Consider the following 14,363-nt stretch of genomic DNA (forward strand, 5'->3'; position numbering starts at 1 on the left):
GAAAGCCTTTAATGCCTCATACTGTCGTTAGCAGACGCGTCGGCAGATTTGTCCGCCTTTCGGCGTCACTGCTTAAAAGGCTCAAGGTTCCAGCATGAATAAAGACACATCTAGTGAATGCATGGGCTTCATAAATAATAAAGAAAAATAAAAACTAAATAAAGGTAAGATGCGGAAATAATAAAAAACAATAAAATTAAGAAAAGGAGCAAAAAAATAAATAAAAAACAAAATATGAAAAATAAAAAGTAAATAAAAACAAACACATTGGCCTAGGAAACGCTTTCGCCTTGCAGCACTTTAGAGAGCCAAAGTGCACCCTGAATTTTTTATGAAGGTCTCCTGCATTTCAGGAGCGAGCTCGAAGGAGCAGGATGAAGTCGTAAAAGGTTTGAACAGTCGGAACCATTACATCAACGGCACGGTCACCCGTCCCCGAAAAGGGCCTGGGCAGCAGCCAGTGTCCGAAAAACGAATTTACCATCCAATTGGTAAATTTAAACACGACATTCATTCTAAACGTTTTTATCGATGCACACCAATGGACAGCGTACTTGGCGTTTCAGTACAACGCGGCGCTCCTCGACGCTAGGGTAGGGCTAGTCGCAGGGGCCCGTGCATGTGGCCGCCACACCCTCCTCGACCGAAGGAGCGGAGGGAAACCGAATCACCGCCATCTTGCACCACTTCAAGCCGTTAGGCTTAACGAAGGCCTAGTATCTCCGCTAAAATATCTCGCAGCCGAAGCACGCGGTCCAGAATCAGGTCGCCCACGCAAATGCCGCCAACATCTCGTTACCGGCCATAGACTGAACGACAGACGCGGAGAGTTCATCGGCTAAACTAGCAGAGAAGTGCGTTTAACTCTGCGACGCAGCTGTGTCCAAAAAACGGAAAGCTTTCATCGCCGGTCAAATAAAAATATAAACTGCCAAATGATGGCCAGATGCTAAAACCATACTGCACCGGAGTAACCTTGTCTCGCTGTGGACCGACCTGCCTACCTTCGCAGCCCTGGTAGATGGTATCGTTTCCCATTACTAGTGGACGCTGCAGTCCTCACCTTATGCGATGACGTGTCGATCCGCCGCAGTGACAGCCGCTGTGGAAAGCTACCGTGGAAAGCTGTTGCCTGTCGCTTGTATAACTGCAGGTGTCCTCCAGAGCGTCTCCGTTAGCGTCCAGGAGCCCCCGATGCGTCTTCCGATGAAGGCCGGTCTCGCGTCCCCATAGAGTTTCTTACTATTACCTAGAGGGAAAGCTGGCAAGCCGTCTATGGGAGTTTGCATGGAGACCCCACGTGACCACCTCAGCCACCATGGGCGCTCAAAGCATCATGGGGCGGTGAGCTACTTGTTGCGGAACTGCAACTTTTGGACAAAAAATAATAAAAAAATAAAGCTGTTTGATAGCTACAAACGTCCTAACATTCAATATCTTGTCTAATGATTGCAACAAACGAGCAGAAAAGCATTTAAGTGCAATGTTTGCCTAAAACAAGACATGACTAGCTTTCCTATTGGCCAAGTGATGAACACTAAAAAAACTAATATTTCGTAATTAACAGGCGCACTTTTAAAAGTAAATATGTTTTAAAAAAAAATGTTGTTGCTTAGATACTTCAAGAAGTTTTTTAATGGCATTTCGGAAGAGTAAAACCTTTTATTGGCGTCGTGTGTCGTCGCGTCTTCACTACTATGGCTTTTGCACACTGCGTTCGCGCGAAAGTCGTCTGCGCACACACGAACTACGTTCACTACGTTTTCGGAATGAAACGCCTTAGTACTGCCACTCTGTGTTCCCGAAAAACTACGACTGTGCCGCAACAAGTAGCTCACCGCCCCATGATGCTTTGAGCGTCCATGTTGGCTGAAGTGCAGCGCCGCCAGCTTTCCCTCTAGGTAGTAGTAAGAAACTCTATGCGCGTCCCTGTCAGTGCGCACTGGCATCCCCCCGAACTGACGTTGGATACGCGTCTGGTTAGGCGGATGACTGCTCTGTGGGAAGGCCACGTCAGCGGAGCACTGCGCGATCACGTGCTTTCCTTCTGTCTCTCCTTTCTGTTTCTACAAGTATCGCGCTGCCCCTTGCGTAAGCCTTCTGTGACACCTCCGCCGTTCCCCCTCCCTCACGGAAATTGGTATTCAGGAAAGGAAACACCTATAATAGCTGCTGAACAATCTAGGTAGACACCCCAACCGCGCCGACAGTACAGAGCTGGACGGACGGAAAGGAGGAAAATAGAGACGCTGGAGTGGAAAAAGAGATGCTGCTGTGGAGTTCCACACCCATGCGGCGCCCGCGTTTCGATGGAGGCGAAGCGCAAGAGGCGTTCACAGACTGTGCGGCGTCAGTACATGTTAAAGATCACCAGGTTTTGTTTTGTTTTGTTTTATTGGGGTTTAACGTGCGAAAGCAACTCAGGCTATGAGGGACGCCATAGTGAAGGGCTCCGGAAATTTCGACCACCTGGCGTTCTCTAACGGGCACTGACATCGCACAGTACACGAGCCTCTAGAATTTCGCCATCATCGAAATTCGGCCGCCGCGGCCGGGATCCAAGGTGGCCGAATAATTCCGGAGCAGTCCACTATGGTACCCCTTGAAAAATAAAAAAGTAAATAAAAACAAACAGTGGCCAGGAAACGCTTTCGCCTTGCAGCACTTAGAGAGCCAAAGTGCCCCCTGAATTTTTCTTTCACCTTTGCCCTTCCCTCACGACGCGGTTAAGCGTCCACCAAGATTGAGATAGTTACTCCCCCTTTAATTTCCTGATAATCACCCCGCCGCGGTGGCTCAGTGGTTACGGCGCTCTGCTGCTTACCTGAAAGACGCGGGTTCGATCCCGGCCGCGGCGGCCGGATTTCGATGGAGGCGAAATTCTAGAGGCCCGTGTACTGTACGATGTAAGTGCAAGTTAAAGAACCCCAGGTGGTCGAAATTTCCGGAGGCTTTCACTACGGCGTCCCTCATAGCCTGAGTTGCTATGGGACGTAAAATCCCAGTAAACCAAACCAATTTCCTGATAATTGGTTATGCATTCAGTTGTGTCCCGCCACAGGGGCTAAGGCGGTCGTCTACTGAGCCGGAAGGGTTCGAACCGATCGCGGCGGCCGCGTTTCGATGGAGCCGAAACGCAAAAGGCACCCATGTGCTGTGCGATGTCAGTGCACGTTAAAGCAGTACCTCCTTCGTACATTGCCTGCAGGCTGAGTGTCCAAGTGGCCGCCTGTCCCTCTCCAGTCCCCTCCCCCAAATTGGGGTATAGCGCCGCTTTGCGTCCACGACGCCCAACTGCCCTCTAAAAAAAACACTTACTAGAAATTTGCCCTTTTTTTAGAGGAAAGTATTTTCACAAATAACAGAAATTTTCAGGATTAATGATATTGAAAATTATCGGTAAAAAATATAGAACTTATCAGGATGGGTAAAAGAGCGGCGCCACTGCACGGTCCCTCAATCAAGGAGACGGACAATCGAAATACTGCGGGAAAGGGCGGGATGCAGCAGGAACTGCACTAAATGTTAGTGTAGTAAAGATTCCCTGGTGGTCGAATTTACCCTGGAGCCCTCCACTTCGGCACCCCTTTTTCCTCTTTCCCACCTTCCTCCCCTTCTCGCGGCGCGGTTGAGGTAGTAGTAGTAGTAGTAGAAAACTTTTATTTAGATCTTTTAAGAGATTCGCGGATTCGAAGCATCCGTCGTCTTTCGTGGCGCCGGCGACTTGAGGCTTCTCTTCAGCAAGGTTGGGCCCCTAGTCCAGGGCTCCACTGAGTCGCGCTGCATCAGTAGCGTGCCGCACTAAGGCCCTTTGGGCCGCGAGCTCGCTGCTGGTGAGCCGGCTCTCCCATTGCTCCGCACTCGGGAATTCGTGTTGGTGGAATGCTTTATTTCGTTCGCACTCCCATGTGATGTGGTATAGTGTGGGTGTGTCGCCGCACCAGGGGCAGTTTGCTCTGTATTGTGTTGGTGACATCTTGTTATAGATGTACAAGTTGGGGAAGGAGTTTGTTTGTAGCCTACGCCAGCCGACTGCTTCCTCCCTCGAGAGGGCTTTGTGTGGTGGTGGGTACTTGAATCTAGTCCCTCTGTATAGTTGTAATGTCTCTGTGTATCCCCCCTCGCATGCTAGTAGCTGAAGCTCCAGAACATCTGACATGCCTGCTCGGTATGTAAGCCCTCGAGCTAGGCTGTCTGCTGTTTCGTTCCCCGCTACGCCTGCGTGGCCTGGGACCCAGATTATGTGTTGTATGGGTGTCTTCTCAGCAGAGGCTGCTGCCCCACTGATTATCCTGAGGGCCATGCCGCTAATTCTGCCCTTCGTATAGTTATTACACGTGTCTTTCGAGTCTGTTGAGGTATCCACACTTGCCATGCCTCTGCTTTCCTCAAAACCCATTTTCATTTCTTTTAATTGAAAGCTTCGCTACGCTAGGGTAAAGCCACTTTCGCGGTGACCCCAGTTTCACCTTCAAATGAATGACCTTAAGCTTCGAAAGCAAAGGAAACGCGCATAACTCCTCCCCCCCAGGGCAAGTGGACACTTCAGTCGTACTTTAAGCTACGTGGAAGTAGTGACAAATGGGCGCTGGACGCGTTGGCATTGACAACGTTGTGGCAGAAACGGGGCACTGAAGTCAAAGGCCCTCAGCGTGGAGTTTAACGTTACAGACGCCAAGCCCCGTCTAGTTGCCCGATACGCAGTAGCTTTCTCCCTCTAACCAGGTTCAGGAGTGGTTGGACCGTTGCTATTTTGCAAATGAAAACGTCCAGGTGTGCCTCAGCAATGTTTTCACCGTCCTGAGCATACGCAAAAGTAGTCAGCTTACCAGGTACCCCTTACCGGTCAGAAATCATAAAGACAAAAAAAAATTACGAGGAACTTTAGCGGCTAAAGTGGTGAAAGGCGACAGCCTGAGTTCTGCATTCTGCTACGCGACTGTTCGCTTCCCATTCTGTTGGTGCATTAATTAACTGCCAATTAATGACGCTTAATCTTTGCCTTTAGGAGTGGAACGCGACAGCGTGTTGTAGCGCTGCCAGGGAGTCCACGGAACGCCACCACCCGTTCGGCGCGATGCGTTGCCCTTGGAACGCAACGCTTTTTGATGAAAGGAAATGGCGCTGTAATTCTCTGTCACCTCGGTGGACACCTGAACAGCACCGCACAGGAAGGGAGGAAGTGGAGTGAAAGAAGAAAGGGGGGCCGTAATGAAGAAAATGAAAATTGTATTTGAGGAAAGGAAATTACGCAGTAAATTAGAGAGTTTTAGTATAGCGTTAGCGTAATAGCGGACCTAAGAAAAATTACGTTAGCGTGCCGCAAGCAACTTATCCCCAAAGACAGTTCTAGTATAGCTATAGTATAGCGTTTCGAAAACGTTAAACGCCATCTGCTTGACATGGATGCGAACGGCCCTTCTAAAATGGTGGACACTGCCGCTAACTTACAAAAGTATAATATTTCCGAGTTTTTTATATGAATTATTAGTGCAGCGTTCATTTTCGTCTGCAAAATGACCCCGAAATTAAAATAAAATTAAATAAAAACGTAAAATAGTGGCGCCATCTAGTAAAGGCAATGTTAACTACAAGCCGTTGGAGCAAGAGTATTTGCCATCACATGACGTATAATGTTCAAAAAACTTTTGTAAATTTATGATAAACTCTCTTTACATAATTTAAGTCCATAAAACGCCGCGAAAAACCTCCAAATCTATTTTTGTCTCGTTCCAGACGTTTTTGCTAGGTGTCTGCTGCGCTTTGGGCCGTTGCAGACGGTAGCAGTGCAGCTTGAGGTTCCATTAGGCTTGCGCGCTCCAGAATCGAGAGCGTATCTCAAAAACTGGGCTGAATTGCAGCTTAAACTTTATCGTCGAAGCAAGGTAAGGCATAGCGAAAAGCAAAAACACCAGTAGTTGCCGGTAAACATGCCGACCAGAATCGCAAGAGCTGCTGAATCGGCTGAAGCGGGCGGCTGTCGCTTGAAAGGACGCCGCCATGTTTCCACGCTAAGCGCGCAAAAGCCGCAACACTAAATTCTGAAAATTGCGTGCGTACGCTAACGCAATTTCCCTGTTAGCGTTCTGCGCATGCGCACTCTGGACCCGCTATTCCGCTATGCACGCAATTACGCAAAGCCCGCAATACTAAAACTCTCTAGACTGTCTCCCATATCTCGGTGGACACCAGTCGAAAATTGTATTTGAGGAAAGGTAATTGCGCAGTAACTGTCACATATTTCAGTGGACACCCGTCAAAATTCGCGCTGTGTGACGCCACGACCATTTCGACCAATCTGAAACGCGAAGAGATTTGCTAACACGTCTTGGTCACGACAGTATGAGCCATTAAATGCTTTCTCCTTAAAAGTGGTCTTAACGTTGGCCATGGAAAATTTTAGTGCGTTCTGCAGCACACACATCAAGCTTGGCAGCTGCCTTCATGGCGAGCGTTCAGTGGAGCTATATATGCGACTAGAGTTCCGGTCCGTTCCGCTGCAGCAGCCGCCGCTTCCATCTAACCAGTGTAGCATTGTTCCGTGTACAGTCGGAAATAATCTAATTTTAACAAATACAAACCTACCACACTTTACGCCAGTAACTTGTCAGTGGTGCTTTTCTCTTAGCCGGCAGCGTCCAATCTCAGGTGGCAGCGTTCCGTTCCAAGTTGGTGGCGTTTGGGTTGGTTTGGTTTGGTTTATGGGGTTTAACGTCCCAAAGCGACTCAGGCTATGAGAGACGCCGTAGTGAAGGGCTCCGGCAATTTCGACCACCTGGGGTTCTCGCCTAATCTGGACGCCTGCTCATGCCTCCCTTGCTGGTAATGAGGTGGCTCATAACCTAGCTCGAGAACTATCCCGCCGAGCTGGGTCGTGCAGTACACCCGCCCTATACTCCGGCAAGGACAGGTTGTTTTCTTACAGAGAAATCCTGCAGCACTACAGGCTTGCAAGACTCAGATTTCCCCCAGCAGATAAAACGCTTTCCAAGCAACAGGCGAAAGCCTGGCGTAAACTTCAAACTAAAACCTATCCAAATCCCCAATTGTGTAGCTTCTATTCGGATGGACTGTACTCAGACAAATGCAAAAATTGTGATGCCAAAGCCGATCTAAATCATATGATCTGGAACTGCCCGCAGTCCCTACCCGCGAGTCGCTTCATTACCGACTCTGATCATTGGGAGGCTCTATTGCTCAGCCCTGACCCGGGGACACAGATCAAGCTCCTCCAGCTGGCTGAAGACGCCGCCGCTACCCAAGGGATATAGCGGCCGCCGTTTAAGCGGGGGGCGACTTCGGGTCGTTCCTCTATATCCGCTGGAAATAAAGTTCCACCACCACCACCACCTGGGGTTCTTCGTGCACTGACATCGCACAGTACACGGGCCTCTAGAATTTCTCCTCCAAAGAAATTCTAGCCACCGCGGCCGGGATCGAACCCGCGTCTTTTGGGTCAGCAGTCGAGCACCATAACCACTGAGCCACTGCGGCGGCGGTTGGTGGCGTTTGATTGAATCCCAATTACACTCGACGGCACTGAAATACCAATCTTAAGTAGACAAGTGTCCGTTTGAGAAGACTGGGTTCCACATAATCGGTAGAGTTATTTTCAGTCGGTGGCGTTCGATTCTCATACAAGTCCTCGCCTCAGTCGACAGTGTACCAGTCACAGTCGGTATCATCCATGACTTGCGGCGACGGGCGACAATCATTAAAGCTAACAGATCAGGTATCATGACTTGCGGCGACGGGCGACAATCATTAAAGCTAACAGATCAGGAATCGGCAGCGTATCGAGACGCCGAGACCGCGAACTGTGCCGCCTGCTCTTGCAATGGGAATGGCAGCGGAAAATGACAAGTAGGAGGCGTCCAGCACCACTCGCTCCCGGGCACGCGGCGATGAAACGCCGAAGACTTATAATATAGTAGCAATCTCCACGGGCACAGAAGTGCACGTGTTGGCAAACTCTCTGAGAGCTGACAAAACGTGCTCGATGGTCTCGCCAATTACCGGCCACTAGAATGCCTGAAAAAAAAATTCAGGGGGCACTTTGGCTCTCTAAAGTGGTGCGCAAGGCGAAAGCGTTTCCTGGCCACTGTTCGTTTTTATTTACTTTTTTATTTTTCATATTTTTCTTTTTTATTTTTTGCTACTTTTCTTAATTTCATTGTTTTTATGTTCATTTTCACATCTTATTTCTATTTTGTTTTTATTTTTGTTTATTTTTTTATTATTTTTAATTTCCTTTTCTTGACTCCTTTTTTTATTTCATTTATGAAGCCCATGCATTCACTAGATGCGCCTTTATTCATGCTGGAACCTTAAGCCTTTTAAGCAGTGACGCCGAAAGGCGGACGAATCTGCCGACGCGTCTGCTAACGACAGTATGAGGCATTAAAGGCTTTCGCCTTAATATTCATGCAATGGCCGTGACAGCAGCGTCGTACGAGTTCCATGCGTCGACGGCTTCCCGACAGGACGCTACACGAGCGTTTCCGCGGTCATTAACGCGACAGCGTTAAGGGCCCCGTGTTGCACAAAAGCCGGTGTCGTCGTCGGCGGTGTTGGCCGCGAGCGAAAAATCCCACAAGTATTAATAAATAAAACCGAGTAGGAAATCGGTCAAGTTGGGGAATCGAACCAGGGCCTCCGGAGTGCGAGGCGAGCAAGCTAACCACTCCGCCTCGCCAGCTCGATGGTTTGGAATGAACAAAGGCGCGTCTATAGTGAATACGGTATTGTCTTGGGTGATTTGGAAACATGTACTGTGGTGTATATTCCTTTCGGTGTACACCGAGATATGAAAGAGAGAGGCGTTTCCCTTCCAAACGGGCAAGGCGTCGCGCCGAACGGGTGATAGCATTCCGTGGACCCCGTGTCAATGCTGCAACACGCTGTCGCGTCCCGCTCTTAAAGCCAAAGCGTCCTCCCAATTTTTTCGCAGTAGATCTGTTTACGTTCTTATCCGTCACGGCGCATATAAGGAAGGTCGTGTCTGTATATCAGGAGTGAACTCGAAGGCGCAAGATCCACTCGGAAAAATTTCTCGACAGTCGGAACCACTAGGCCTACGGCACAATCGCCCGTCCCCGAAACTTGGGCAGCGGCCAGTCTCCCAAAAAACATTCACCACCCCATTCGTATATTTAAACACAATATTCTTTAATTCTAAACGTTTTTATCGATGCACACCCATGGAAGGCGTTATTGACGTTTCAGTGGAACGCGCCAATTCGCGACGCTAGGCCTAGTTGCAAAGGCTCGTGCATGTGGCCGCCATAGCCTCCCCGGCCGAAGGGATCGCCGCCATCTTGAGCAATTTCAGTCCGTCAGGCTTAGCGAAATCCTCGATCCCTTCTAAAACACCTCGCCGCTGAAGCACGCGGTCCAGAATCAGCACGCACACGCAAATGCCGGCAACACCTCGTTAGCGGCCATAAAACAGACGCGGAGTGTTCTTCGGCTAAACGCAGAGAGTTCACCGGCTAAACAAGCAGACAAGTGCGTCGAACTCTGTAACGAAGCTGCATCCAAACAACTCACAACACTTTGATCGCCGAGCAAATGCAGATGTAAACTGCCAAATGATTCCCAGATGCTCAAACCATACCGCACCGGAGTAACGTTGTCTCGCTATGGACCCACCTTCCCACCATCGCAGCCCTTGTAGATGGTATCGTTTCCCATTACTAGTGGACCCTGCAGACCTCACCTTATGCGATGACGTGTCGATCCGCCGCAGTGACGGCAGCTGTGGAAAGCTATTGCCCGTCGCATGCATAGCACCAGGTGTCCTCCAGAGTGTCTCCGTTAACTGCCCGTCTCAAGGTCCGAACAACGCGCACTGACATCCTCCAGCCGCCACGTTGGAGACGCGTCTGGTTAGGCGGATGGTTGCTCTGTGGGAAGGCCACATGAGCGGACCACCGCGTGATCACGTGCTTTCCTTCTCTCTTTCTCTCCTTTCTGTTTCTACAAACATCGCGCTCCCCTTTGCGTCAGTCTTCTGTCTCACCTCCTCACTTCAACCTCACTCACGGAAATTGGCTTTGAGGAAAGGATAGGTGCAATCATGGCAGTACGTACGTACTACATCTAGGCAGACACCTGATACGCGTTGTCAGTGAAGAGATGAAGAACGGAGTGAAAGAAGGAAAAGAAAAAGAGGCGCCGTAGTGGAGTTCCATACATACACGGCGCCCGCGTTTATTGATGGAGGAGAAACGCAAAACACGTTCATATGTTCTGCGATGTCAGTAGTAGTAGTAATGGTTTTTATTTGTACGTTTAATATGGAAGATAAAAGAATGTTTGCTGCCCCGGCATCTGCTATCGCAACTGGAAGCACCTGAGCTGGGGCAGCGAAAAAAAAGGATAGCAGGCAGTGTATAGAAGTGCACGTTAAAGATCTCCAGATGGTCGAAATTACCCATTAAGGCGGAAACCTTTAATGGCTCATACTGTCGTGACCAAGACGTGTTAGCAAATTTGTCCGCGTTTCAGACTGGTCGAAATGGCCGTGACGTTCCTGCGCGCGAATTTTGACAGGTATCCACCAAAACATGTGAGACAGTTACTGCGCAATTTCCTTTCCTCAAGTAAAATTTTTAAGGCGAAAGCCTTTAATGCCTCATACTGTCGTTAGCAGACGCGTCGGCAGCCGTGTCGAGAGACGCGTCGGCAGGAGTGTCGACAGACGCGTCGGCAGCCGTGTCGACAGACGCGTCGGCAGATTCGTCCGCCTTTCGGCGTCACTGCTTAAAACGCTCAAGGTTCCAGCATCAATAAAGGCGCATCTAGTGAATGCATGTGCTTCATAAATAAAATAAAAAGGAGTAAAGTCAGGAAAAGGAAAATAAAAAATAATAAGAAGAAAATAAAAATGCAAACAAAATAAAATAAAATAAGATGTGAAACAGAAAATAAAAAACTATAAATTTACGAAAAGGAATAAATAAATAAATAAAAACAAAATATGAAAAATAAAAACACAGTGGCCAGGAAACGCTTTCGCGTAAAGTGCCCCCTGAATTTTTTGACTGGTGTCCACCGGCATATGCGAAACAGTTACTGCGTAATTTCCTTTTCTCAAATACAATTTTCATTTTCTTCATTACGGCCCCTCTTTCTTTTTCTTCTTTCACTCCACTTGCTCCCTTCCTGTACGGTGCGGTTCAGCTGTCCACCGAGATGACAGAGAATTACAGCGCCATTTCCTTTCCTCAAAAAGCGTTGCGTTCAAAGGGCAACGCATCGCGCCGAACGGGTGGTGGCGTTCCGTGGACTCCCTGGCAGCGCTACAACACGCTGTCGCGTTCGACTCCTAAAGGTAAAGAAAGCAGACACCCCTTTGTGTCTGCTTTCACTACCTCCGTACTCCCCTCACGGCACGGTTGTGTCCACCAAGAAGTGGGACAGTTATTCAGCCTTTCATTTCCTGATAATCAGTTGTGCTCTTGTGCCTCTTTTTAAAGCATGAAATGCTTTTAGCTCCCGTTGTCGGCAGTGCGGTGACGTCACGCCGAGACCGAGAGCCAACATCCGGGCACTGAATTCCACTCATCCGGGCACTGAAACGAGACCATCCGGGCACCGTACGAGATTTAACGAGATTCAACGAGACTCTCTATGCCCTCCTATAGGACCGGCATACAAGCGCCTGTAGCTTCGCGCCGAACGGGTGGTGGCGTTCCTCCCTTCCTTTACGGTGCGGCTCGGGTGTCCACCGAGATGGCATAATTACTGCGCCATTTACTTTCGTCAAAAAGCCTTACGTTCAAAGGGCAAGGCATCGCGTCGAACGGGCGGTGGCGTTCCTCCCTTATACGGTGCGGTTCGGGTGTTCACCGAGATGACAGAGATTTACTACGTAATTTCCTTTCCTCAAAAAGCGTCGCGTTCAAACGGCAAGAGAAGAGAGAGAGAAAAAAATTATTTATAGTCTTTGAAGAGGAAGGCTCTCTTCTGGCGCAGGCGGGCTACTGTCGCTTGGTGGCCTTATCTCGGATCTCGGCGACCTGGTCAGCTCTCTCTGTGAGCAACTTTTGTTGCCACAGGTCCGAGCTGCGCAGCGCGGTCTCCCACTGCTCGTCTGTGGTTATTCCGCTTAAAGGGTTTTTACTGCAGGCCCACATGGTGTGGTTAAGGTTAGCATACTCTCCGCAGCTTTTGCATTCTGCAGAGTATATATCTGGATGAATTTTGGCTAGTATTGCGGGGCATGGGAATGTGTGCGTTTGGAGCTGCCTGAGAGTGGTTGCTTGCTCTTGCGTGAGCGGTGGGTTGGGAGGGGGATATTCCAATCTGTTTCTTTGATAGAAAGTCGTGATTTCACTAAAAGCGAGTAGATGGTCCATCTCTGAGCCGGCCCCGTGGTTTGGGAACGCGTTTGGTCCTGCCCGGATAATTAGTTCTCGGGCTATGTTGTTGACATTTTCGTTTCCTGGGAGGCCTGAATGTGCGGGGGTCCATATTTTTTTTACTCGAGTTTCTGGGCGGTATTTGCTAATTAGTTTTGCGGCCGGGGAATGTACTCTGCCTTTTATGAAGTTATTTATCGCAGTTTTTAAGTCGCTGATTATGGTCTTTTCCTGCGAGACATTTAAGCACATGGCGTATTCTTCTTCTTCTTCTTCTTCACCTCTTTATAATGGCACATACCCACGTGGGGGGATTGGCCAAGGTGTAGTGGTATACATAAGAAAATTTTCATAGGATTAAACGTGAATTTTGAAAAATGTATTCATGAAAAACGACAGAAGAATATTTGAAGTGAAATAACAAAGAACATTTTGGCGAGAATAATAATAATTAAAAAAAAACAAAAAAAACTCCGAGACTTTTAAAGGAGTTAGCTAATCAACCTACCAGTATGCTATTGCTGCTTCTTCTGCTTCTTCTGGACTTTTCGCTGGTGTGGTCGCAACTGCTATGCATTCTTCTTTGTGGTCAGCTATAGCCACAACATATGCATCTTTGTGCCTGTACTCGGCAGCGTCGGCATGCAGCGCTCAACTGTCGTCTTTAAGTTTATTGTGCATAATAAGGCGGAAGCCTTTAATGCCTCATCGTTGTAAGCAGAAGTTGTCGACAGAAATGTCACGCTTTTCAATTGGTCGAAAAGGTCTTGACGTCACAGTGCGCGAATTTCAAAAGGGGCCAATTGTACTTTGGCTACCAACCATGCAACCAATTAAAGGGATCGTATAGTGATGCTCCAGGTTAGTGGTACTTACATAACCAATTAGCCTAATTAACCTTTTAATCAGACCAGATAAATAAATAAAACCGAGTAGGAAATTGGCCGAGCTCGGGAATCGAACCCCGGTCTCCGGTGTGCGAGACGAGCACGCTACCACTCCGCCATGCCAGCTCGATGGTTCGGAATGAACAAAGGCGCGTCTAGTGAATACGGTGCCTTCGTTCACTCCCATCTTCCTCCCTTTCCGTTACGGCGAGTTTTAGGTGTCCACCGAGATATGAGAGACAGATACATATCCTTTCCTCAAAAAGCAATTTACCCACGAGCAAGGCGTAGAACCTTTCCTCAAAAAGCGTTGCATTCAAAGGGCAACGCATCGCGCCGAACGGGCGGTGGCGTTCCGTGGACCGCCTAGCAGCGCTACAACACGCTGTCGCGTTCCACTCCTAAAGGCGAAGCTTAAGCGTCATTAATTGGCAGTTAATGCACCAACAGAATGTGAAGTGAACAATCGCGTAGAAGAAGGCAGCACTCAGGCTTTCGCCTTTCACCACTTTAGCTGCTAAAGTTCCTCGTAATTTTTTGCCGCGCGGGCTTTCCTTCTGCTTATGTTGTGAGAGGGATGCATGTTTTTTGGGAGGGGTGGTATTATGATACGTTCCCTTATTTCCCCATCGAGATCCATGATTTCATGCTTACTCTACTCTCGGTTGCGGGAGAGGCAGTTTTTTTTTCCGACACGCGGCGCTTATAACCACTACGACGCCGAAGGCTTTTCGTCCGAACGACCTGTGCAGACCTTTCTATCGGGCTAGAGGGTTGTCGAAACGCCTCCTCTCTGGACTGTTGGAAACCGGTCCCGCCGCCACTTCCACCGTGCTACCGCGAGGGGCCCACTGCAGTCCAGTGAACAATATGGCAGCGCCCAGGGAGCCCTTGTTGGAAAGTACGCTCGGTACAGGCCAAAGCCTAGCATGCCTAACCCGCGCCAAACGATCCTGCATTCGACGCCAACTCGCGTATGCGCATATTTCAAAGCGTGCGCGTCGCTTGTGGTAAGAAACATTTCTGTTAGTGACCGGAGACTAGCTCAGCACTTACGAAGCGAAAAGCTTCACTAGGCTTATCAGCACCGCGCTTCGCGTGAGCCGGAGGC

The 14,363-nt window shown here is 49.0% G+C and overlaps 1 protein-coding gene across 5 annotated transcripts in view; it reads right to left on the reverse strand.

Moving 5' to 3' along the window:
• The window catches only part of LOC149347898 (uncharacterized), a 483,015-nt gene extending 472,956 nt beyond the window's left edge, over nucleotides 1-10,059 (reverse strand). For 4 of the 5 annotated variants that reach the window (XM_089587641.1, XM_089587631.1, XM_089587632.1 and 1 more), the window contains exon 1: nucleotides 9,719-10,059. The gene's annotated coding sequence lies outside the window, so the exon portion shown is untranslated. Of the gene's footprint in view, nucleotides 1-1,063; nucleotides 1,090-9,718 lie in introns of those variants that run through there. The other variant, XM_089587622.1, reaches the window with a different exon arrangement.
• Between the last annotated feature and the right edge of the window lie 4,304 nt (nucleotides 10,060-14,363).

This window comes from Amblyomma mixtum, chromosome 4 (assembly GCF_055824585.1).
Source record: "Amblyomma mixtum isolate Tamu chromosome 4, ASM5582458v1, whole genome shotgun sequence".
In the NCBI taxonomy this organism is placed as follows: Eukaryota; Metazoa; Arthropoda; class Arachnida; order Ixodida; family Ixodidae; genus Amblyomma; species Amblyomma mixtum.